Source organism: Cupressus sempervirens, chromosome 5, assembly GCF_028749045.1.
Source record: "Cupressus sempervirens isolate cs-2001-9-10 chromosome 5, ASM2874904v1, whole genome shotgun sequence".
Lineage (NCBI taxonomy): Eukaryota > Viridiplantae > Streptophyta > Pinopsida > Cupressales > Cupressaceae > Cupressus > Cupressus sempervirens.
The window spans coordinates 439939377-439963196 of NC_143122.1; the positions used below are offsets into that span (position 1 = coordinate 439939377).

Consider the following 23820-nt stretch of genomic DNA (forward strand, 5'->3'; position numbering starts at 1 on the left):
CATTCATATTATAGATAACAAAAATTATATACATGCCATGAGTTTCATGATATTAATAAACAATATAAAAAATACATAATAAGCATTTTAGGCATAGGAGAGATGAGCCAATAGTCGCCTAGGTTAACTCTGTGTACATAGACCTCCATGGGTGAGTGAAGAGTTCAAAGCTAAGGCTATCTAGCATTTATAGAACTCTCTGTAGAACTTATAAAGTGCTAAAGTGTGTGGTGGTCTAAAAGTGTCATTTTAAAACATTTGTATTATGTTCACCCCTAATAGCCGCTCACAAAAAAAAAGTACTTTTTGCACAAATGGACCAACTAGAAACCAATAAAGCTAAAATATGATCAACAATTAGTGCATGTGTGATTGACTATTAGTACATGTGGTATCATTTTTGGGTTTTTTTTTATGTGAGGTAATTGCGGGGATAGGTAACATTGGAACATGGGAGGAAACTGGCTTATTTCCTCTAATATGTAAGTTGTATAAAGCACTCTCTCATAATTAATTTTTTCTCTCTTTTCAGATTCAATTTTGGCTTCACAAGTACTAGTGAAAGTAAACCTAATTCAAATTTGGGTGTTGGATATTACCATTGTTTTAAATCTATCACTTCTACGTTGATGCTTACTCATGCTTGGTTCAATTGCTATGTGAAAAATTCTATTAAAAATAGTAAAACTTTAATAGACATTTGAACTTCATGTAGTTTAACCCAAAATATCATGACATCGATGCAATGAAATGAAAAGCTAATATACTTCAACAATTCTATATGTTGATTTCTATATACTTTCATTATGTAATATTCCAAAAAAAATTCTCAAGACACACAATAAAATATTTACATTGTGAGTGATATTCATGTGTTTAATTGTATACCAATGCAAACACAAGAAGTCATGGCTACCACAATGACACAAAAAATAACATTGCTAATCATTAAAAAGGTCATTTTTACCACAAGTAACATCATTTTGTATAAATTCAAACTATAATGATTTAACGATCACTACAATTGAATCTACTAGAAGCCACATCCAATTAATAATTGTAATCTTAACACACTTTTAATATTTCTAGAATATACTAATAATTTATTTAAACAAAAAATTACCAAATTAAACATGAGAAATATTTTGAATAGCTACTAACAAGTTGGCGTGCCCATTGCACACTGCACACTAAGGTGCGATTGCTAGTTTATCAGTTTTTTAGATGATCGTAGGATTTTGGCTATGGAGGGGCCAAAATGCACCTACATAACCAATTTGTTTGTATTTTTTTAAAAATTAATATTATATATAAATTTATAATTAATTAATAAAAGTACATTTTGATCCCGGTATAGACAATGCCTGATCGTAGACCCCATTTTTGTAAGCAGTACCCTGTGCTGGCTGGTTGGAGGACAAAAAGCAACATAGAGGGAAAACTTGCCTTTTTCATTAAGGTCGAACAGTTCCACTTCCCTCGTTTTTTGTTTCATATTTCGCATACATTTTGCAACTACAAAGCTCTCATTGCAGTATAGGCAGGGAGGCTGAAGGCAAAGGTTCCAAAATTTGGTTTTACACCTGTCCATTGCATCTGGTTGAAAGTCACTGAAGCCTTTTGCAAAATCCATTTTGTGCATATCCTACAGTCATGGCGTTCCATGAGGCCACGTTTCTTTAGCGCATTTTCTGCATTGTTGATGCTTCCATATTTAGCTTACGTTTCTCTCTCTTTCTTCTCTTGCGCTCACTGCAATAACCATTTTTCAATCTGAGGCTTACTCTTTCTTTAGTCTATTCAAAGTAAGGCAGCGCGACAACGAAGATTTGAATTGTATTCAGCAATGTGCACGGGAATTGGGCGGATAACTCTCAACTGCCACGGTTTATTGGATTGCTTGCAGAGGAGTATAGGGCTGCCTCCGCCAGTAATGTGGACACCGAGCTACTCGCAATGGCACCGCTATCTGACGCCGAGCTGCTTACAAGCGCCATGATCGATTATTAAAAAGATTGCCGTTGTCCTCAGATTGCAGAATCACTCACTCCCGTTTCGAAGGTTGCATCTGTGCTTGGAAAGCCCATCAACAGGTGTTCTTCAAACCCTAGTGTCCGCATCTGCCTTTCGGTGTTACTATGGTTGCGTAAATATTGGACATTCTCTAAACTGACTCTATTATGCAGAGCTGAGAGTAAGGGTTTCATTGATGTGGGAATTTATAAGTTTCTTTTACGGGGGTATTGTTAGGTTTCCATTTATTTGTGCATTTTTATAGTGTCTTGGTGTTAATAGAATCAGTCTTTACTCAGTAATGATCTTGGCTTTTCCTCTGTTAATACGTTGATTATGCAGAGTTAGGAGTTATCTCTGTGAACTTGGATAAAGCTTTTTCTGTAATGACTGCCCCTGCAAAACCAATGCCACATCAAATATTTTCATAAAAATGCAAAAAATTCAACGAGAGTCAAAGTCCATTGAATATTGACCAGTCAACATTAGTTGATTAACTATCATTAACGTAAACAAAAATAGTACATATACATACATGCTCAAATCTTAAAGAAACCATAAAGTCGTTACCAAATTACCAATACCAGATGCCGGATACCAAATAGTCTAACCATGATGACCAAGTTGGAATGAGCTCCAGAACCTGTCTAAGACCACAAGGGCAAGAATATTGTAGGAGTGCTTTACCACCCTACCATGAAGCTATTAAGCTTTCCCGGAATCTTTCCTGACATGAAAGATACCCAGCCCGGCAACGAGATAGTCTAAACAAGTAAAACTTAGAAGAATAATAGAATCGTGTTACATAAATAATGCCAAGAACATTAATAGGTCAACAAGATAACAAAACAACATTTTCTTAGTTAACAATGAAACTCTTTCTCCATCAATTAATATTCCTAGTATGTTATCCTATCTTGAATATCTTGCATAAATCATAAATACACAAGATGTATATCAAGTAACAAAAATGACACCATTACTTTCCATTCATCAGAAGATCATATTCTCTCCCCCAACTTATAGATTCTATATATAATGTAGGAATTAATGGGAAATATAATAATGTCTTTCCTAAAAATGTAACATATGCATCCTGAAATGACCATATGATAGATAGATAGATAAAAATTTAACATCCACGAGGCTAAAAATAGCCTATGGGATAGCAAGACAACTCAAATAGACTTAAGTAACAATGTTCGTTGCTTGTGTAGGATGATGATGAGTCCACCCAATTGCACAATGTACTCTTCGTTGAATAGGTTATGACAAGAACTGTCACATATAGTGTCCGCAAATTTATCTCTACTACTCTTGTAGGCTTCACATTCTAAAATAAAGTGTTGTTCAGTTTCCACTTTCCCAGAATTGCAGAATCTGCAAATTCTCTCTTCGCAAGCCTCCTTTGGCCTCTTCCAATGTCCAGTCTCACAACGAAGTTGGTGAGAGTTGGTTCTCAGCGGAGCAATAAGAATTTTAGCCCTCCAAGAAATGTTGGCTCCTATGTATGCTTTTTGGAGTTGATCACAAGCGGGGTTGAACTCATTTATATAATATAATTTCTGCCTTTCGATCTCGCTTCCCCAATTTCTCTTGTAGAATTTCTCCATGACAAAGACCTTTATTTCTTTATTATTTGTGGGGCAGATATTGAATTGAATATTCCATTTACTCATCCATTTGATGTTTTGTTGCATCCATGTCCTTTTTCGCTGACATAGTGTGTCACTAAAGACCACTTTAGGCCATCTATCCTCTTCCATTTTTTTGATTATTTTTAGATAACTTAGAAGGCGAACCATAGCAAGTGCCTCAATAGGAGCAGCCCCCATTTCACTTAGCATGATATCATATGGAACAATGCTTTTGATTTTAAACTTGCTTGTGATCAAGCACTTTTGGATTCCTTCGATTTGTTTCCATTGTGCTATAGTAGTGTTGTTGGCCCATAATTCACACTCGTAAAGAACAACTGGCAGCACAAGAAGATCGAACAAAATTTTGAATAGTTTTCCAATCCCACAACTCTGCTTCATGGCACCTATTCTAAAGAGCATAAAAAGCCTTCCACCCACCTAATATCCTTTTATACCTGCAGCTAGACCAGCTTAGTTTTTTGTTGAAATCGATGCCAAGGTATTTATACTCCGCAACTTCTTCAAGAACACTTCCATTGTAATAAAATTCATGTTGGTGTTGTTTTTTATTATTAGAGAAAATCATAACCTTAGTCTTGCTGATATTGACCTGCATCCCCACCATTCCGCAAAAGCGCTCAAGAGAAGATAGATGATCTTGCAAACCATAGGCAGATTTGGCAATTAAAATGAGATCGTCCGCATATAGGAGCAGCTTTATAAAAATTTCACCTAGCTGAATGCCTTCACCCTTTTGCATGTTTAACCACTCTTCCAGTTTGTCAATATATAAACCAAACAAAGTAGGAGATAAAGAGAAGCCCTATTTGACCCCAATATCGCTCCTAAAACATTCTGAAATGCCATCTGAAGTTCTGATTTTAACTTTCACCTCTTCGTACATCCTATGAATAGCAGCTCTGAGATGCATAGGAATCCCCAATTCTTCCATCCTCAACCAAAGCTTGTCTCTCAAGACGGTGTCAAAAGCTTTTTTAAAGTCGACAAAGTAACAAAATACCTCTTCTTTTTTCTCCCATTCTTTTTCAATAATGTGTCTCAAAGTGACACAATGATCCACTGTCGAGTGCTTTCGCCTAAAACCAGCTTGCCCTTTAGCACGTTTATGGTTTTCTTCTGCCCATTTGCTGATCCTAGTTTCTATCATGCTGCCAAAGAGTTTAGCAAAGAGGGGATTGATCATTATAGTCATGTAGTTGGAGGGATTGTTAACATCACCACTCTTAAAAAGTGGTATTGCAAGGCTGATTGTCCAATCTTTCGGAAACCCTTCTTGGCAAATTTTGTTGAAAATTTCAGTGATGTGCAATGCAAGAGTTTTCATACCCCACTTCAGATATTCTGCTTGGAGCGCAACAAGGTATTTTGCTTTACCTCCACCTAACTTCTTAATCCCTACCTCTATCTCTTGCACAGTGAAAAGATTTGTATCATCATTGACCAAAGGTGGTTGTCCCACTCCACCCTCTTATTCATAAAGTTTCTTAGCATATTCAAACCATTGGGTGGCAGTAATATTATTATTTTCAGTTTGTTTTCTCCTTGGTTGGAGTTCTTTCCAAAAACGTTTGAGGTTATTTCTGCCCAAAAAAATTAGCTCCTCTCTCCTTATGAACATAAAATCAATTTTTTTCTTCTTTAGGATCTGTTTGTAAGCCTTAATGTCAAGGTTAGTTTTATTTGACTCCCTTAGGTTTCTCCTAGCCCTCTTGCATTTCTTATCAAACCAAGCATTGGCTGGAAAACGATTAGTTTCAGATTTTCTATTTTTTGCTCTCTTGCATTTTGAAAGAGCCTCATGAATCAGATTTGATAAATCATAACTGTTAACACCATGTTTATACGTAGGGTGTCCCATACAAAGTTCCTCAAGAGTAGTTCTGAAAGTGTTACTGTTTTCTGAAGTTAACAAAATTCTGCCCTAAGAAGGGGGTTATTGAGGACCTTGGGTTTTTGCTCCAATCCGCCTATCCTTTGCCCAATACAAATTTACGTACAGCGGTCTATGATCTGATTTGAGATCCCAAATGTGTTCTCCAATTTCAACTTCTTCAATATTTTCATACAAATTCTGCGAACAAATTACATAATCTACCACACTTGCCCCGTTGTATGTGTTGCAAGTGAAAGTGCCTGACTTAGCCCATCTAGCCAAACCATTACAAATTATGAGATCAAATGTGCCACATAGAGTGATCAATTCTTCTCCAAAATGATTGCAGCCTTTAGCATCTTCGGATATTCTTTCTCATTGATGATTTCTTTCTTCTGTGAGCCAAATAGGGTTATCATTTACTTTGGAGCTGAAAATACTTGCTTGCCAATTTGTTGTCCTAGCATTGAAATCTCCAACAAGAAGAACATCCCCATGCTGCGAAAAAATAGCAACATCTTTCTTTAACGCAGCATAGAGGTCATTGTGATCTAAGCCACACTTTTTATAAGTTTTAGATACTTGTGGAGCAAAGTAATAGGCTGCAATCCTGATAAGAGTGTTATTTTCCACAATTTTGAGCCATATAAATTATTTATTAGAATTAGTCTTTTCCAACTGAATGGCACGACCTTCCCTTTCTTTTACTAGAACCATTATACCTCCATGACCTTTACCATTTCCCACTACCTCATTCCACACTGCCATCTTCCAGTAGCCTTCAAACAATGGGGTCTTACATCCCTCATGCTCATGTGTCTCTATGAGACAAATAATGTCTTTGCCTTTCGCAATAGGTCCTAACCCAGGCCCACATCTCCATGGATAACCTCTGCAATTCCAACAAACTAAACTTAAGGACGCCTGGGTTAAGTTTGATTGCTATTTGTTTTGATGTGAAAGACTCGAAGTTGAGTTATTATCGCTAAGCGTGATTGCTGATCTTGTTGTATCGCTGCATGCTAATGTGTTTGTTGTCGCACCTTTGTTGCCTTCTTGCTTCCCTTCACTGGAGCGGTAGCCAAAATGAGCAATACTTGCTTTTCCCTTGAACATCCAAGCTCTTTTGCCTTCATTTCTAGCTGTTCTAATTTTTTCCATTTCCATTCTTCTTTCTACTTGTTGTCTCATGGTTAAATCCTCCTCTATAACGAAGCGAGAACCCCTCAAGAGCTGTTTTTTGTTAAATAGATTTTGTTTGTTGCTAATGTTGGGCATGACTACCTTGATTGGCCTATTTCTCTCAACTTGTGGTTTGCCAACCCTCCAAGCTTGACAGATTTGTCCTTGCCACAACAACACATCTTGTAGAAAATCCTTTGTTAAGTCGAGGGTGTGTTCGCCTTCCCCATAATCTTTTATCCCTTTGATAATTATATTAGATGCCCTACGCTGCCTTTCCTTGACCTCTCTGTCTTGTGTGTTCACATGAATCTTTGCCTCTTCTCTTGCCATATCAAGGTGTTTGCTATTTTTGTCCCAAGTTTTGGTGACTTCTGAAAAACTTCTCCTCTCCTCTTCAACCCCTGCCTTTCCCAACGAATTAGTGTGAAGAATCGATCTCTCCTTATAATGAGATGACTCGATATTTGTTGTAACCTTGTTTTTCTCCAATGCAGCATTCAAGTTTTTCCATTCATCCTTCATGTTCTGCCATTCAAGCTTCCCTGCTAAAAGTGTTTCTTGTAGCGTTGAGATTTGAGCTTTTAAAATGTTGTTATTATCTGCAAGAGTTTTATTTGTTGCAATTAACACCTACATATTACGATAACTTTCTTGTTCCTTAGCCTCTAGGAGTTCCAACCTCCTCTTGGCCCTCAATAGTTCTTGCACATAAAGATCTTGGCACCAAGCAAGAGGTGTGGAGGTAGCGCTGTAAGTGACAGAATCAACAAAGTTGTTGCTACCACGCAAATGACTGTCACCATCTAAGTGTGGAGGGGGGTACATTTTGACAACATCTTTTTGTTTATTTTCTGGTTTATGCAATCTCTGCCTGTGCTTCTGCTTTTCATGTGACCCTTTCAAGCGAGCAAGTCTACGTTTTAAAATGCCCTTGAACTGTTTAACGTTGACCCAAATATATTTTCTTGTCTTGCCGAGTGATGCCATTTTGACTTGACCTAAATGGTTAGTTTCAAAGTGCACCAGAATTTCTTGACCGTTTTTTACCAATGATATGGTTTGTTTTCCCAATGCTTGCATATCCACCATTTGTTTTCCCATTGTTTGTGTATCCACAATTTGTTTTTCCATTGATCAAAGGAAAGAAGGACGAAACAAAACTAACAAGAGCAAATATATAAAACAAAAAAGTCAGAAAGTGCACCTTGAAACCCCTGGCTTAAAAGCCTACCCCTATCTTGCTGTGGGCTGGGCCCAGTCGTTGTTTTTCCCTTGGAAACGAGCTTGTCTGGAATCTGAGCCTGTCTGGTATTGTGTTTGCTGCCTGGTCCCACTTTGATGCTCCGGTGTGATGTCCTGGTCCCACTGTGTCGTTATCTGCTTAATGCCCTATCTTTATTGAAAAGACGGAGGAATAGAAATTGAAATTCAACACCTGGATTCCTCTTTCATGGGTCACATATGCTTCCTCCTCCCTCCTTTCCCACAAAAGACAAGAAGGTGAAAACGCCCCCACTGCTTTCCGGATTTGCCAATACAAGCATAACCCTTTCCACCATTCGCCTTTATTCTTGTGCTGCGTCACGCCTCCCAAGAAGTCTAAGCATTTTTTATTGAATTGGAGTGGGCCAAGGTTTTGCTCGCCATGGTGGGCAACTTTGAAGCCACATGATAAGTAACATGATAATTTACAAGTCAACATCCTTCCAAAAATAACTGTTTCCTAAGCATAGTTAATAAAGTCGTGGTAAAATAAATGTTGAATAGAACTAATCCCCAGATTATATATATAAAAAGGATGGCAATGTAATTATTATTTTCCAAGAGAGCTCCTAAGTGCCCAAACTATATTTAGCAGCCAACTCAAGTAAACAAAAAGCTTACATACTTAGCCAAAACCACCAAAGAGTACGATCAAAATTCAATAAGGTCAAAAATAATAAATTTCTAATAGAATTTTACTACTGTCCGAATCTCCTCTTTTAGAATTCTATGTTTTCATAATCATTTTTCAATAGAATAACATATTACTAAAGTTATACTATCACATATTTCGAACCCTTTTTTTCAAAGTGAAAAGAAAGACATTTCTCCTTCAAATTCCAACTCGTCCAAACTAGAGCTATAGACTTAACAATAACCAATGCCTCTGTAAAAAGTGGAAAAATTCACCATGTATCTAGAAGCAGATTGTATTGCCCTGAAACAATCAAAATACCCTTCTATTTGGCTTCTAGAGAACTGAAATACAAGACAGGCCTATCCAAGAAGCAGTATTCCCAAAAGTGATCATAGAATACAATTAGAGTTTTAGGAAATGATTTCCAAGAGGATTCAAATGTTCAAATTAGACTGTATATAAATTAATAAATACAAGCGTTTGTTACAGAGATGTTATAAGTGATAGGCCACACTATGTCTAAAACCCAGGTACTGGGGAAACTAGAGGCTCGTTTAGTAGGCCACACTATACATTAATAAAATCCTATCCACATTCCCTGACTGACATCAACGAATAAATAAATAAATGGAATTGCATTATTCAAACCCCCAATCTTTATTAGACGTGCCTCTTATTTGTCCTACAGTTAAGATATTTTTAAAGGCGCCCTATTACAAAGAATCTGGTTGAAACTGGAAAATCAGTTTGTTTATTCTGTCTTGTACAAACATGCGATTCAGAAGTATTATGGTATAAAAATATAATTCATCTCGTAATTTTCCCATTCGATCAGTGATGGACAAAGTGATTCAATTGACAGTCATGGCCATGAGAATGACGTTCTAGAGCCACTTGCAGCCAAGGAGAATGAATGGAAGTGCAGTGGAGGTCTAGTAGGGGAAGAAATAAAGAAATAGTGCTGGATAGCAGGGCCGATGGCAACTGTGGGTTTATTACAATATAGCTCGCGGATGATATCTTTTATGCTGGATATTATCAACGAGCAAGCAGAACATAAAGGTGCAACAAAAATTTCCTAGCAATACAAAACTTCTAACGTCATTCACCGACCATAATAGAATTTCTGATAATTGACAAAGATCTTGCTTTTTCAACAAAGCCATTCTGGAAATAAAAGAGCGGCAGGAATTGATTTCAAAAGAAAGTATTAATAAATACTTAAAGATTTGATAGAGATGAGAAATTCAGCATACCTGGAGATGAGGCAAAGAAAGCCGAGCTATCCCAGTTTTTTTTTCGTTATCGAGCACAAGGGTTACGAACAAGTTGCGCCAGGTAAGGAGCCTCTTTTCTCCCATGATCTGAGATCTTCATATGACCGGCTCTAGTCCTTCACCGCCTGAGTGTCAACAAAGCCAACTTGCAGAGGCCCTCCAGAGATAAGAGTAACCATTTCTGAGGCTCGCGGATGAGTATGTGGTAGATTTACACCACATGGAACCATCTTGAACCTCACATATTAGAGGCGCTGTGATCTTGCTGCGGAAAACGTGTCTACTGAAGTGGCAACGCTATTTCCACACCCCCCCCACCCCCCAAGCCAACTTGCAGAGGCCCTCCAGAGATAAGAGTAAGCATTTCTGAGGCTCGCGGATGAGTATGTGGTAGATTTACACCACATGGAACCATCTTGAACCTCACATATTGGAGGCGCTGTGATCTTGCTGCGGAAAACGTGTCTACTGAAGTGGCAACGCTATTTCCTCCAGATTCGACAGTCATCTCCATTCCACCACCCCCCCAGATATCACGAAGGGTGAAGCTCTTTCATCCAGTAGCAAAATCTGTAAGCGGATCAGGATCTGCTCCATAAACGCCCCCCTCATAATAGGAAGAATAACTGCCAAAGTAATGAATAACAACATTCTAAATAATAGCAGTTGCACGTTTTTGTACGTGCAACAATGAGGGGATAGGATTGATTTGTTTTGTTGAATTGAATGAGAAAAATTGATCATAAATAATAATTAGAACATAATTAAATGACTTTCTAAAGCTTTAATAAGTTGATAGCATATTGATAAAGAGCTTCTTGAGAAGTATTGAATGCAACAACACCACATATACAAGATTAGTATGTTGTACTAAGTACATGAATGATATACACAATGACCTTATGAGTATTACCATTTAATAAAAAATTATGAATACAGAAAAATAGGGAAATGGTATAATGATAATGTTAGAGAGAGAGAGAGAGATTGGGGGGCAAAATAATGAGCATAAGTGTGTATTAATGACAAAATTAGTAAAAAATGTTAGCCTTAATTGAAATGTAACCCTAATTATATCCTAATCTTAATTAAATATTAACCTTAACTAAAACCTAAACTAATTATATCAAATTACACATTATTTAAAACTTAATTCTATTTTAATTGTAACCATGAATACAATATTTCTCTTGTAACTATGATAGAAACCCAATCCTAATTGAACCCTAATCCTAACCTTACTTGAATCTTTACACTAAACCTATTGATTATGATAATGGTAAGGGTTAAGTTACAGTTAAATAATGGTCAACTTTAGGACATACATAAAATTTAGTGTTAAGTTTTTAAGGTTTGGATTAGGTTGTGTGTACGAGTTAGGGATATGATTATTATTAGACTATTATTAGCACTATAACTAGGTTTAAGGTTTTAAGATTTCATTAGTTTAGGCTAAGGGCTAGTATTATGATTAGGTTATAGGTTTAAATATATTTATAATCATTTCCCTAATCTTAATAATACTACTAATCCTAACCTTAAACCAAGTACTCGATTATAATTATAATTATAGTCCAAAATCTAACACTTACCATAAGATTATTCATATCTCAACCTCTAACCATAACCTGTAATTAGTCTAATCAAACTCATAACTAAAATGAAATTATCGTTTGACCCTAAAAACATAACTACGATCTTGAGAAAAAACATATGATCATTTTAAATTTATGCCTCTAATGTTATTTTTAACTATAATATTAACCCTTATCCTAAGCTTTACCTAATAATAAACATAAAGATACCCACATCTATAATTAAAAACCTAGTCCTAATCCTAAGAGCAACAATAACCCTAAGGTTAACCTTGACCCTATCTCTAGTGGTAAGCATGATGCAAATTTGCTAATCATAATCCCTACCCTTGATCCTAAGCACAAGTTGAATCTAATAACTTAAGTGTAATTATCATTCTAACATAAAAACCCTAACTACTATCTTGAGAAAAAAGCTATGATAATTTTATTGTATCCCTCTAATACTATTTCTAACTATAATATTAACCCTTATCTGAAGCTTTACCTAGAAATAAACATAAAGATACTCCTAATCCTAAGAGTAACAATAAACCTAATGTTAACATTTACCCTAGTTTTAGTCCTAAGCATGATGTAAATGCTAATCATAATCTTAACCTTTGATCCTAAGCACAACTCGAGCTTGACCTTAACCATAAACCTAATACTAACCCTAACCTTGATGTAAACCCCAACCCTAGCCATAACTCTAATCATAACCATTACTCTAAACCTTGACCCTATCTGTAATTCTCTCTCTAAAACCATAAACCAAATTAACACCGTAACCATATCTAAATTTGATATTTAATATATAAATTTTCCAATTGATATATAACACTACTTTATTTCAAATTGTAAGGTAGATTCACTATTTTATTTTTTTTCTTGTAATTCATTTAGTCAAGAATCAAGATTTTTCAAACATAAATTTTTAATATCTATTATATTTGATAGTAGAAATATTGGATAAATACCATTACAAATAAAAATTTTCAAATATCAATTTAATATTTTTTATTATATTTATTTATACTCATACATTTATGTTAAATATATTTTGTATTTTTATTAATAAAATGAAAATTATACTATACAATGGTAGAATTTTAGTGACTTTAAATAGGTACGATATCTTTTTAGTTGTGAAATTTAAAATATAGAAATTAATCTACATGTATAAATACTCTTTTTATTCTATTTTCCTTTTTGTATGTAAATTAATTCAACTTTCAAAATTAAAATAAATTCTTTTCTTAAAATCTCAATCGGTCTATAAATCTAAAACTAAAATCTAGATATATGGAGAATCTTTCTAAAAATATGTAGACATAAAATCTTTCTATTTTTTTTTGAAATGTATAAGAAATATTTCTATTTAATTTTTATTTAAAGTTTTACATATTTCAAAATTAAAATAAATCACAATATTTTTAAAATTTTAAATGAATAATTAAAGAATTAATTTAAAATTAAGATCTAGATAGAAATAGAATATTTCTATATTTTTAAATATATTATAAAAAATCTTGTTCTTTCCTTTTGCATGTAAATAACAATTTTGCCTTATTAATTGGCATTCAAAAAGTTTCTTTGAATTGAATGTTTGCGATGTATAATCTCATTTACAAAACAATAAAAGAGTGAGAAATTCAAATATGATTAAACTAACTTATGGTCTATGGTCTTTATGATTGTTTGATCATTTCTAAGTAATATTGCATGTTCCTATTTTGCTTTTGTTTTGTACTTTTGCAATTTCAAACTAATGGGAATATGGAAGATTTTTAAGATGACTATGATTAGACTTTAAGTGAATGCTACTATTCAAAACCGACAATGTGTATCACAATAGTCATTGGTATTAAAGAAAAAATAGAAACCATGATGATCAAAAAAATTCAATGTGCCAAAAGGATAGAGTAAAAGAATTTGGTGTGAAAGATGCAACATACAAAACTATTTCTAATCAATGCAATTACACATGGTCAACATACACTGTTTCTTACTACAATAAGATAATATTATTCACAGTAATCTATCTACTAGTGTAGCAATATAAAAACATGCCTAATATGATATTCAAACCAAATAGCAATGATAGATAGTCTGTTTCTTTATTTTTAATATGTGGAACCTGTAGAGCCATACCTTTGTTAATACTGAATGCCCAACTTAAACTACAATGTTCAAAGATTTCACAAGAATGAAGCTCCACATTAACAAGTCATTTTAATGACAGAGGATTTTATTATTTCTTATAGGGAACAAAAAAAATCTAAAGATTAGAAACTACCAAGACAAATTGATCTAAAACAACTTATCCAAAATGTAAGTACTCTAAACAACTATAGATCTTAAAAAATACACAAGTGTAATAAACCCTATATTGAGTAGAAGGGCAATTTAAAGACATGCAACCTAAAATGATTGTACATGGGAAAGGAAAAAAACAAGTTCAAAGGAAATATTTTGATACAACCAATCAATACAAGAGGGAAAAATTAGAGAAACAAATAGATAAGAATAGAAATAAATTAAAGAAAATAAAAATAATTTATAATAATTTTAAAATAACCGGAGAGCAATTCAAATAACCCATTTTCTGATGAGGCTGACAATTTTCCAGCAAAAAATTGTAAAAACCGATAGCAAAGCTCCCACATATAAACCTATCGGCTTAACTATCGGCTTAATTATGATTCCAATCTCTGCCAGCTGCCTCCACTTTTTCCTCTAGAATCCTGAGGAGTTAAGGAATATCCCGTAGAATGAGGTCTAGGCTTCCTTTTCTAATTGTCTTTTCACATTCTACCAACCCTAACTTACTGTCCGTCTGTCAAAAATTAACTGTCCGTCTGTCATCAACAAATTAACAATAATAATTCTTTTTAACTACTTCCACTTCAAACGGTTGCATTCAATGAATAATATCTTCTTATTAATTTTATTTAAAATAATTCCAAATGGCAACAATGAGACCGACTTATTGGGTTGCTAAAATGGGTTGTGACATTTTCCCCCTTTTCTGTTTGGTTCGTTCCTTACTTTGGACTGGATACATTCCTTTTGTTAATGTTTTTAGTGTTTATTTTTAAAGGGAGCCTCGTGATTCGCTGATTAAAGTACTTAGGCCACTGTTCTGCACTGCTTGTATGTGAGAGGACGGTGATTTTCTCTCTTTACATACAGGATCTGATTCCTTATGTATTTCTAAGGTTCGGAAGCTCCCCTTGCAACTAGCTATTCATAGACAGGGTAAACAATGAATAAAAATTCACTCACTGAAGCTTGTTCTTCAATCTATATCGTATATGATAAACAGTCGCTGAAGCTCTTTCCAGATAGAACTTCCATGTAAACTATATGGGTGTAACTATTGAAATTTTTTTCCTAAAGTATATTTTCTCTCAGGGAGGTTGTTGATAATGTAAAAGATCGAAACACTGTAATTAAATGCTAGGAATTATATATTCTATGATTTTGGAATTGTTTTAGAATTTCATGGTTCTCATTGCATTATTAGTCAATCGTTTGTCTGATTATGTACGGACATCGTGGTTTCTTGTTGAATCTAAACTGAGTGACGACCTAAAATTGATAAACAGTTGTACATATCACATTGAGAACTAATATAGACGGTAACCGGTCTGGGAAAATACACTTAATTTATCAAATTGCTCAAGTTTGGGTTTCCAGCTCTGTTTTCTTGGCTTGACCAAATGGGCATACTCCATCTACAATTCACCGCTGTTGCACAGCCTCCCATCTGTATGCCCAGTTCCATTTGCTCCAGTGTATGACATTTTCACAACTTTTGGCAGACGGAATCCTCCTGCTCTTGAGCCCTGATTCTTCCAGTGACATAAGTGTAAACGTTGCATACATCTCTATCCTTGGGCCTTCACCCACTTTCTCAATCTTAAATGACTTCAAAAAACCAAAAGGCGTTGCAGATTTTTAGTATAAAGATGCGTGAGATGGTTTTGAAAAAGGGACAGCTAGGAATAGAAGCGTCTTTCATATTCTGCTCACAGGGAGCTTGTGATCAAGATAACTGCATTGATTATCTTGATATTTGCTGCAGCGATTAAGATTTGGCTGAAAACTGTTTAGTGTGCTTTTTATTTAGTTTTCATGCTCATCGTTTATATTAATTTTTTGGATTCAGGTAGGTGGGCATTAGAATAGTCAAGCTTTTTTATAGTTGTAAGTTGAGTGGACTACTCATCAGGGTAAGGCTCATTCGACACGGGGATGACAACTACAAGCCTGGGAAAAGCCAGCTCATGTCATGCCCAAGCCTGAAATGCTTATCAGACACAGCATACCTAGCTAGGCTGTGACATTCTTTGTGTGCTTTTTTCTAAGCTTAAATCGATATAAAGCTTCGAACTCCGGTTGAAATATCATTCGGGTCCCATCTGGTTCTGCGAGATTATTATTTGTGATCACTTTCAGACGTTTCTCCCAGTTCATTTTGTGCTGACTTCTGTCCACAGTGTTCTGCATTTGCAAGTGTACAAAGCAATTGAGAAGAAATGGTCTATTGTAACGGAATCTAATCAAGAACATTGATTGAATTTATATTCAATCTTAGAATTTAGATGGCATAAGGTTTTCACTGTTTATGAATTGTTAAATTGAAATTTTGTATTTATTTTTCATTCAATATTTTGAAGCATCGTGATGACAAACAACTTTCTTTTCTTCCTCACAGAATGGCATGTATTATAAACTCATATATTTTATGCCAAGAATTGACACTACTTAGTGAATCTTATGAAAGCTGCACCAACAGTTGGAAGACTTCGTAAACTCAGATATTTTATGCTAAGAATTGACACTGCTTAGTTTATCAAATGACTCAGTCTGGTTTGGATGAGGAGTTAATTTTGTTGTGACTGGGAAAATGGATATTGCAATCGATGTGTGGAAATGGTTTTTGACTGTCGTTGCTGCCCGTGGCAATCAAACTGATTCAGCCTCTGACTTGCCTAATGCCCTACCCAATTTAATCTTGCTCTACTGGCCACAATGTTACCTGCGAATCGTCATTTGTCGCTAGTTCATGGAAAATATGTTTGTATGACACGGTTATGGATTGTCATTTGTTGCATATGTGATTTTAAAGTTCATGGAAAATATGTTTCTACTGACAGTTACAGAAAATGCAATTGAATAAATATGTAACAAGTAAGATTCCTTGCATATGTGATGCAAAAGTTCATGGAAAATACATTGTACTGACACAGTTATAGAAAATGCAATTGAATATGCAACAAGTATGTTTTCCAATAGGTTGTTGATGGATTATAGTGAACTTTTCACTGAAGTTACAGGAAAAAAGAAGATAAGCTCAAGGAAAAAAGTAGATAAGCTCAAGGATATGGAAGAATAATTTGGTGATCCAAGAACGAGTTGGGTCTGTAAAGGGTCTTGGAAGAGATGATGATGGGCTTGTATAAATTGCTGCAACAACACAAGGGTCATCTTGGAAGAGATGGTGATGTTTGGTGATCCAAGAATGAGTTGGGTCTGTAAAGGGTCATCTTGGAAGCGATGGTGATGGGCTTGCATAAACAATAACAGCAACACAAATTGGAGATTAACTGGAGATCACCAACAACAACACAAACTGGACAATACTAAAACTTGTAAATCTGCAGACAGGGGAAGGATTCAATGAATTCACAACATCTGAACATGCATATGTAAATATATGCAGTTTTGTAATATAGATCCATATGTGAAATCTGTGTCCTGGTTTTACTACAAACATCCACTCTATAAATTTCTTTTTAATGTAGCAATAAAAACTTTAAGATCTGCCTCAAAACAGAGTATACTCTGTATTCTGAACATAGCTTTAGAAGGTTTATAATTTCTGTGCATGGTTATTGTATTGTTGATTGTTTAATTACTGGTTCTGTTATCATTCACCTTATTTCTCTTTGAGTAACTTTCAGAATTAATAAGCTGATTCTTTCAAATGTTTTTTTGATATCTTTCTCCGGTTTTGACTATAGGTTAGTTCTAAGTTTTCACTTGTAGTTTCAGGCCCAGAAAATGTTTAACCTTTCCCTGTAGTCAGCAACAAAGAAAGACTAAAGGTCTTCACGTATTGAAGCATCTCCGAGGAACTCAAAATACACAATTCAGAAAGACAAAATGAGGCTGCTTGAGTTGATAGATATGCTTAAGCCAATGAGCAAGCCCTATCTTTTTTCTCAATAGAAAACCACATTGAAAACATAAGGAAAGACAATAAAGCAACAGAGTAAAATTGCACATTCATGTAATTTCAAAGGTTAATCACGGGATAACTTAATATTAAGTGGATGTCAGGTTCAGAGGATAAACACGGAACAAGTTAATAATGAAGTGAATGTCAGGTTCAGAGGTTAAACACGGAACAAGTTAATAATAAAGTGAATGTCAGGTTCAAAGCATCTGTAAATCGAATGGCCTTGCACAAATTATGGAACCCTTGCACAAATTATGTAACCGTTGCACAAATTAAAATCAACGTAACCCTTGCACCGGGGTGGTGCAAATGCCAGTGAAATATCATTGAAGTGTATACTAAAGGCTAAGGGAAGTATGGTTCGACATTAATGTTTCGTATTGTTCCATTGGGGGAAGAATATTATCTAATATACCAAGTAATGACCCAAACATTTTATTATGTATATATCAAACTTCAATGCTTCACGACTGGGTATCATTATGGAAATCGTCTCCTTGAGGTGACTGAGGATCACATTTGATGACTACATTCATTGTTGTGGGTACATGAAGATTATTGTTAACTTTCAAAACTTAGCTGTGACTCCTCTAATTCATTCCAAGTAAAAGAGTATTCTCTACTGGCTGTTCCATGATAATAAAGGTTACATCATCTGTTTGCCATTTTAATTTCCTCCAATGCTCATGTCCTCTCTTTGCTATTGTAATTTCCTCCGATGCTCCCATACTACAGTATTACTGTTTTATATGCACATTACATTAATAAGATCTAGTTTTAGTATTGCACAAATGTTTGAACATTAAAAGCCTCGAAAGAAAATTAACAAAATTAGTAAGGGACATTATTGAGTGTGTAAGATTACAATACATCTGATTATCTCTGTTGTCATTATTTGAAATTATTAGATATTAGATAGGAGATAAATACAAATTAATCAATTTATGTGTTACAATAACTGGATGCTTCTTTTTACATTTTTTAAATCTGTCTATTCAAACTTGCATTCTATATGCTAAGGAATACTATAGCTAATAAGAAAATATCTGACACTAGGTATTTTTCAAAATATTTTCTTTTCTTTTTCCTTTAAAAATTTAGAGGATCTAAGTTTTTTAGGTCAAGAATGTTCATTTATCAACTAAACATTTTGTCAAATAATTCATGTGCTTAGAGAATATTTTTGACATTTTACAACATCTATTTAATTTATAAGATTGCAACATTCTTAAATGTCATGACTTTATTTGATTGTGGCTTTTCTTAAGTATTGCAATGTCATGAATTCTCACAATGAAATCTTAGAAATGTAATTGAACTTTCATGAGAATTTCCACTAATATTACATGAAATCTTTGAAGCTAACAAACAATGTGTTTAATGTCCAATTTTTTTCATTTGTAATAGCAACGTTAAAAAAATATCATATTTTGTCCATTGACAACTAACAATATATTCAAACCATTAACCCAGCACAATATGAGATTGACAGAAAATCTTTAAAATTATTAACAATAACAACTGACCACTTAAAAATAATACCGAGACACAACTATCTCTAGAAGAAAATAGCAGTACTTACTAGGGAGTGAAAACACAAGCATCATATGCAGGTATAGATGTATGTATATTTATATCATAATATGCTGGAAAGTATTGTCGCATATCTCTAACTTATTTGCTAGTCTGTTTTTCCTAGTAGCCCTGAATCATAACTGCTTGCAGAGACCTCTGAAATTGTTCTATGCCAACTTCTGATTTTCCTTGGAGCATAAGAACAACTTGGGCCATGCTTGGCCTCAAGCTCTCATTCTCCTCAATGCTCAAAATGCTCACCATGACTGCTCTTCTTATTTGCTCAACATCTGCCTCCTGGGCTATCCTCTCATCCACAATGTCTATGAAGTTTCCCCTTTGAATTTGAGTGGCAGCCCAGGTGGGAAAGTAGCACTGAGACTCCTCTGCACTCAAGTCCAGATTTCGTCTACCTGAGATTATTTCAAGCAATGTCATGCCGAAACTGTATACATCTGCCTTCACTGTGATTGGCATGCCCGAAATCCACTCGGGAGCCAAATATCCTCTTGTTCCTCTCGTTGTAGTTAGCACTCCGCTAAAATCCCTGCCAACAAGCTTTGCCAGCCCAAAATCAGCCACTTTCGGACAAAATCCCGCATCCAAAAGAACATTTTCCGGCTTGATATCACAATGGATAATGCGATCTCTGCATTCTTCGTGGAGATAAAGCAGCCCTCTTGCGATGCCTAAAGCGATTTTAAATCTGGTATTCCAGTCCAAAACCTTCCCTGCTGCCCTGAACTTCCGAGTCAAGAAAAAGTTGAGAGACCCATTTTGCATATACTCATAAACAAGCATTCTTTCAGACCCCTCTACGCAGAATCCCCGGAGCCTCACCAAATTAACATGATTTATGTTTCCAATTGTGCTTATTTCTGCACGAAATTGCTTTTCTCCTTGTGCAAAACCCTGTAATTTTTTCACAGCCACAAGGGAATTGTCTGGCAGAGTTCCCCTGAAGACAGACCCAAATGCCCCTTTTCCCAACTCATGGGCAAAATTGTCTGTCGCAATTCTAAGCTCTTTGCTGGTGAATGTTCTGAGCAATCTTGGTATGTCATCATTCTCAACCTTCTGAAGGGCTCTTCCACGCCCGCGCTGAATACCCAAAAACAGAATGCCCAAAATAGCAATACACAGAGGAATTGAAATGAAAAGCGCAATTTCTTTATTGCTTCTGCTTCTTCCGCTCCTGGAATGCGACTGCTGGAAATCTGAAGCAGCTAATCTCACGAAGAAGGCCTCTCCCTCAGATGAAGCTTCCTGCATGCTCAACAGATTACCAAACCACAATTTACAAACAGCAGGATAGGAATGGGTGAGGGCAAATGCCAAGCAGGAGCAATTGTTGAGGCACACACTTTTGCATCCTTGCAGAGTCGATTCGTGGGCATATTGAGGAGCTTCTTCATCGGACAGAGAGATATTGGTGACTTGGAGGAACTCATCAGTTGTTGCCCTAGCACTGCCACTGCCACTGCCATTAATGGCGTCTGAGCAGCTCAATTGATTCCTCCGAACACACCCACTCAACCACCACTGTCGTGAATTCCACGCCTGATCATCTGCAGGATGGAATCCTTGCATGCAGCTGCATAATTCAATGTCTCCTGCGCTAAAGCAAACTCCATAAGCCCCACAGGCCCCATACACGCCGCATTTTAATTGGGGTCTTGGTAAGATCATGGTCCATCTGCTTTTATCAATCAACTGAAAGTACAGATAGTATCCATCATAGTTCAAAACTTGCCTGATGATCATCGAACTACCTTGTGGTGTAAGCCAATATTTGTAATAAATTCTTTCCGGAGACAATTCCACCACTTCATGCCCAAATAAGGAACTAGAAATTGTGTCTGGCGCAGTGGTATAATAGCTTCCCATCCATGGCCCAGTGTTGTAATATGAAACACCATTTTTGTAGTGTTGTAAAAAGTTGGTCTGTTCTGGCGCAGGATTCATTTCCAGAATGAAGGGTCCAGCGGCTGGATCCACCCAACTCTTCCAAGATGTTAGTTTCATTCCTTTCCAAAATTTCATGGTAGGCAAAAATGTGTCTGTGGGATGTCTGAAGCTCTCCCACACAATCTCCGAACTGTTTTGGGCGCTTAGAAGAACAAAATTCCCAGAGTCCAGTAACACAGCTCTTGACGCTTTACCTTGCAGAGAATCATTAGTAGACCAAATCTGCCCCCCTCCTAAACTAAAAATGGTGAGATAACTATCCGTGGAGAGCATCAGAATTCCGGGAGCTTCTCTGACAGGAGATTCCCTGTTAGCAACCCAAACAATGGTCTTGTCAGAGATTTGGGCATACCAGATCCCAACATACCAATTGTTGCTCCCATTGGGATTGAAAAACCCCAATTCAAATGTGCCATTCTTTGAAATTATAGTCTGGTTTGCCCTCAGAGAAGCCCCTACAGAAAGGGTGTCTTTACCAGTGGCTCCCAATAACTCGCTATTGCAGAGGGAAATAAGCATAGCTAGAGCGGTAAATAAATAGCTCAAACAGTTGAATGCTAAATTATCCATGCTTGCATTCTCTCGACCTCCACTTTTCCTGGACGATAGCTTTCAGCCAGTGCAGGAACTACGTCTGCTAATTGTGACTATTTGTGCCTGCGACTCCTAGAAATTTTAAGCTAACGAACAGGAAACTTGGGGTGGTTGACTGGAACGCTTGACCATATCTAATAGCCACAAACGACTTTGTCATTATTTTGTTGGATTGAATGAACATTTTATTTTAGACAGAATATTTTAACATTATAAATTTATAAGTGGGTAGGAAATATTTTCTGGTATGAGTAGTTTTTCGATTAAATTTGTTGGTCACAATTTGACTTACTGTAGAAATTATCTCTTATTTATCAATTGTTGGTCTATGTTTTGATGAATTATATTGTTGAATCTTCTAGTAATATTGCAATAATAATAAATTTACATTTTCTAATATTAACTCTATATATATTATTACTAGCACTTGCATCAAAAGAAGATACAATAGCTAGGCCAATGGTAATAGCTAGGCCTAATTAAGCCGATAATAATATGTAACAGGTATAAATTGGATTAGTAATAAAAATTTATAAAATTAAGAGTAAGATCATAATAAGATTCACAAATGAATAATGACATGACTAAATCTAATATAATGATCTATTACTTTTGTGGTATCAAATATCTCGTGGACAATCTTAAAATATGAAAATGCAAGATTTTTTACAATATTTTTGAAAATATAATATATCATTGACTCTTGTAGAAATTGTAAATTTTTAATTAATATTCTTTACTTAGATTCTATATTATTTTAGAATATATAATTTTAAATTTCAACATGTTTTATTATTCATATTTAAGAGATAATTTTTAAAGCTAAATGTTATTCATTATCACATTTAATACTTTTTATTAATTTTTCAAATACTTAAATATTTGTAAACATCAATGAAGGCAATTTTAATATATTTTTCCAACTTAAAAATATTATTTATATATAACATTTAATAATTTTTTTTTTTTGTGATACAACATATTTAATATCATAAAAGAAAAATAGATTTAAAAAGATGATCTTTATTTTAATATTCTACAATACTAAATTAACAATGGTAATATTTTAATTTATAAATATTAACAATATTATATAATTTTGAGCCTCTCATTGGTGAGGTCCTAGGCTCCAATATACACTGAACACAATTGTATAAATATATTTAATTTTTTGAATTATACATATTATTACAATATAAATGTTAAATAATAGTGGTTATTATTCTTTTGAAAACTTGCAAAAGTTAATGAGAGTGATTAGATTTCCACAACCTAATAATTTTGTTCCATATGAAGATTAATTAATTTATGTAAATTTCACACATCAAATAAAGACTAGTATCTATCAAACAAACATAAATACAATATCTCTTGTGAAGAATAAATTATCATCAATTACAAATTTATCACATAAATATGAATAACAATCATATAAAATAGTTAATGTAAAAATAATATTAATGTTTTGTTTATTTCTGAAAAATAAAATTGAAAAAATTGCACTCTTCCTAACACATATTCTAGAAAAAATAAAGGTCTCACTTGAACACCAAAGTTATGTCTAAGAAATATTGAGATAAGATAAAGATAAAGATAAAATTATTAATTTCCAACAAGAGACCACAAAGGTCTATGGGGCTGAAAAACATACAAGATATAAGATCGCATCAGCAACAAAGAAAGTTTCATATTCTCTCAGGATTGAAAAGATCATGTTGTCGCACAATTTCTTTTTTTTTAAATGCATAATTGTAAACAAACAAGACCTCTTATCCACTTGTTTTTTTTTTTTGATATTTTCATTCTTGTACTTTAAGAGATTGAAGGCACAAAACAAACATATACATTTCAACACCACCTCCTTTAATTTTCTTTTCAGTTCTAGGACTATCAGTTTTCATTTGACTATTTCTCAAATGTAGTGATGATGGCTGATACAAGATTTCCTAC

At 34.7% G+C, this 23820-nt stretch overlaps 1 long non-coding RNA gene and 1 pseudogene across 3 annotated transcripts; one reads left to right on the forward strand and one right to left on the reverse strand.

Annotated features, from left to right (window-relative positions):
- Positions 1-1426: 1426 nt before the first annotated feature.
- Positions 1427-17361, forward strand: LOC149556669 (uncharacterized). Of its 2 annotated transcripts, none has more exons than XR_016352368.1 (2): positions 1427-2093; positions 16823-17361. It is a non-coding gene; the product is annotated as an uncharacterized LOC149556669 (long non-coding RNA). The 2 variants fall into 2 exon arrangements; XR_016352369.1 differs by having other exon boundaries at positions 16829-17361.
- Positions 17362-19215: 1854 nt separating this feature from the next.
- On the reverse strand, positions 19216-21903 carry LOC149556670 (G-type lectin S-receptor-like serine/threonine-protein kinase At2g19130 pseudogene; annotated as a pseudogene). Its single transcript, XR_016352370.1, has one exon. The product of XR_016352370.1 is annotated as a G-type lectin S-receptor-like serine/threonine-protein kinase At2g19130 pseudogene (transcript).
- Between the last annotated feature and the right edge of the window lie 1917 nt (positions 21904-23820).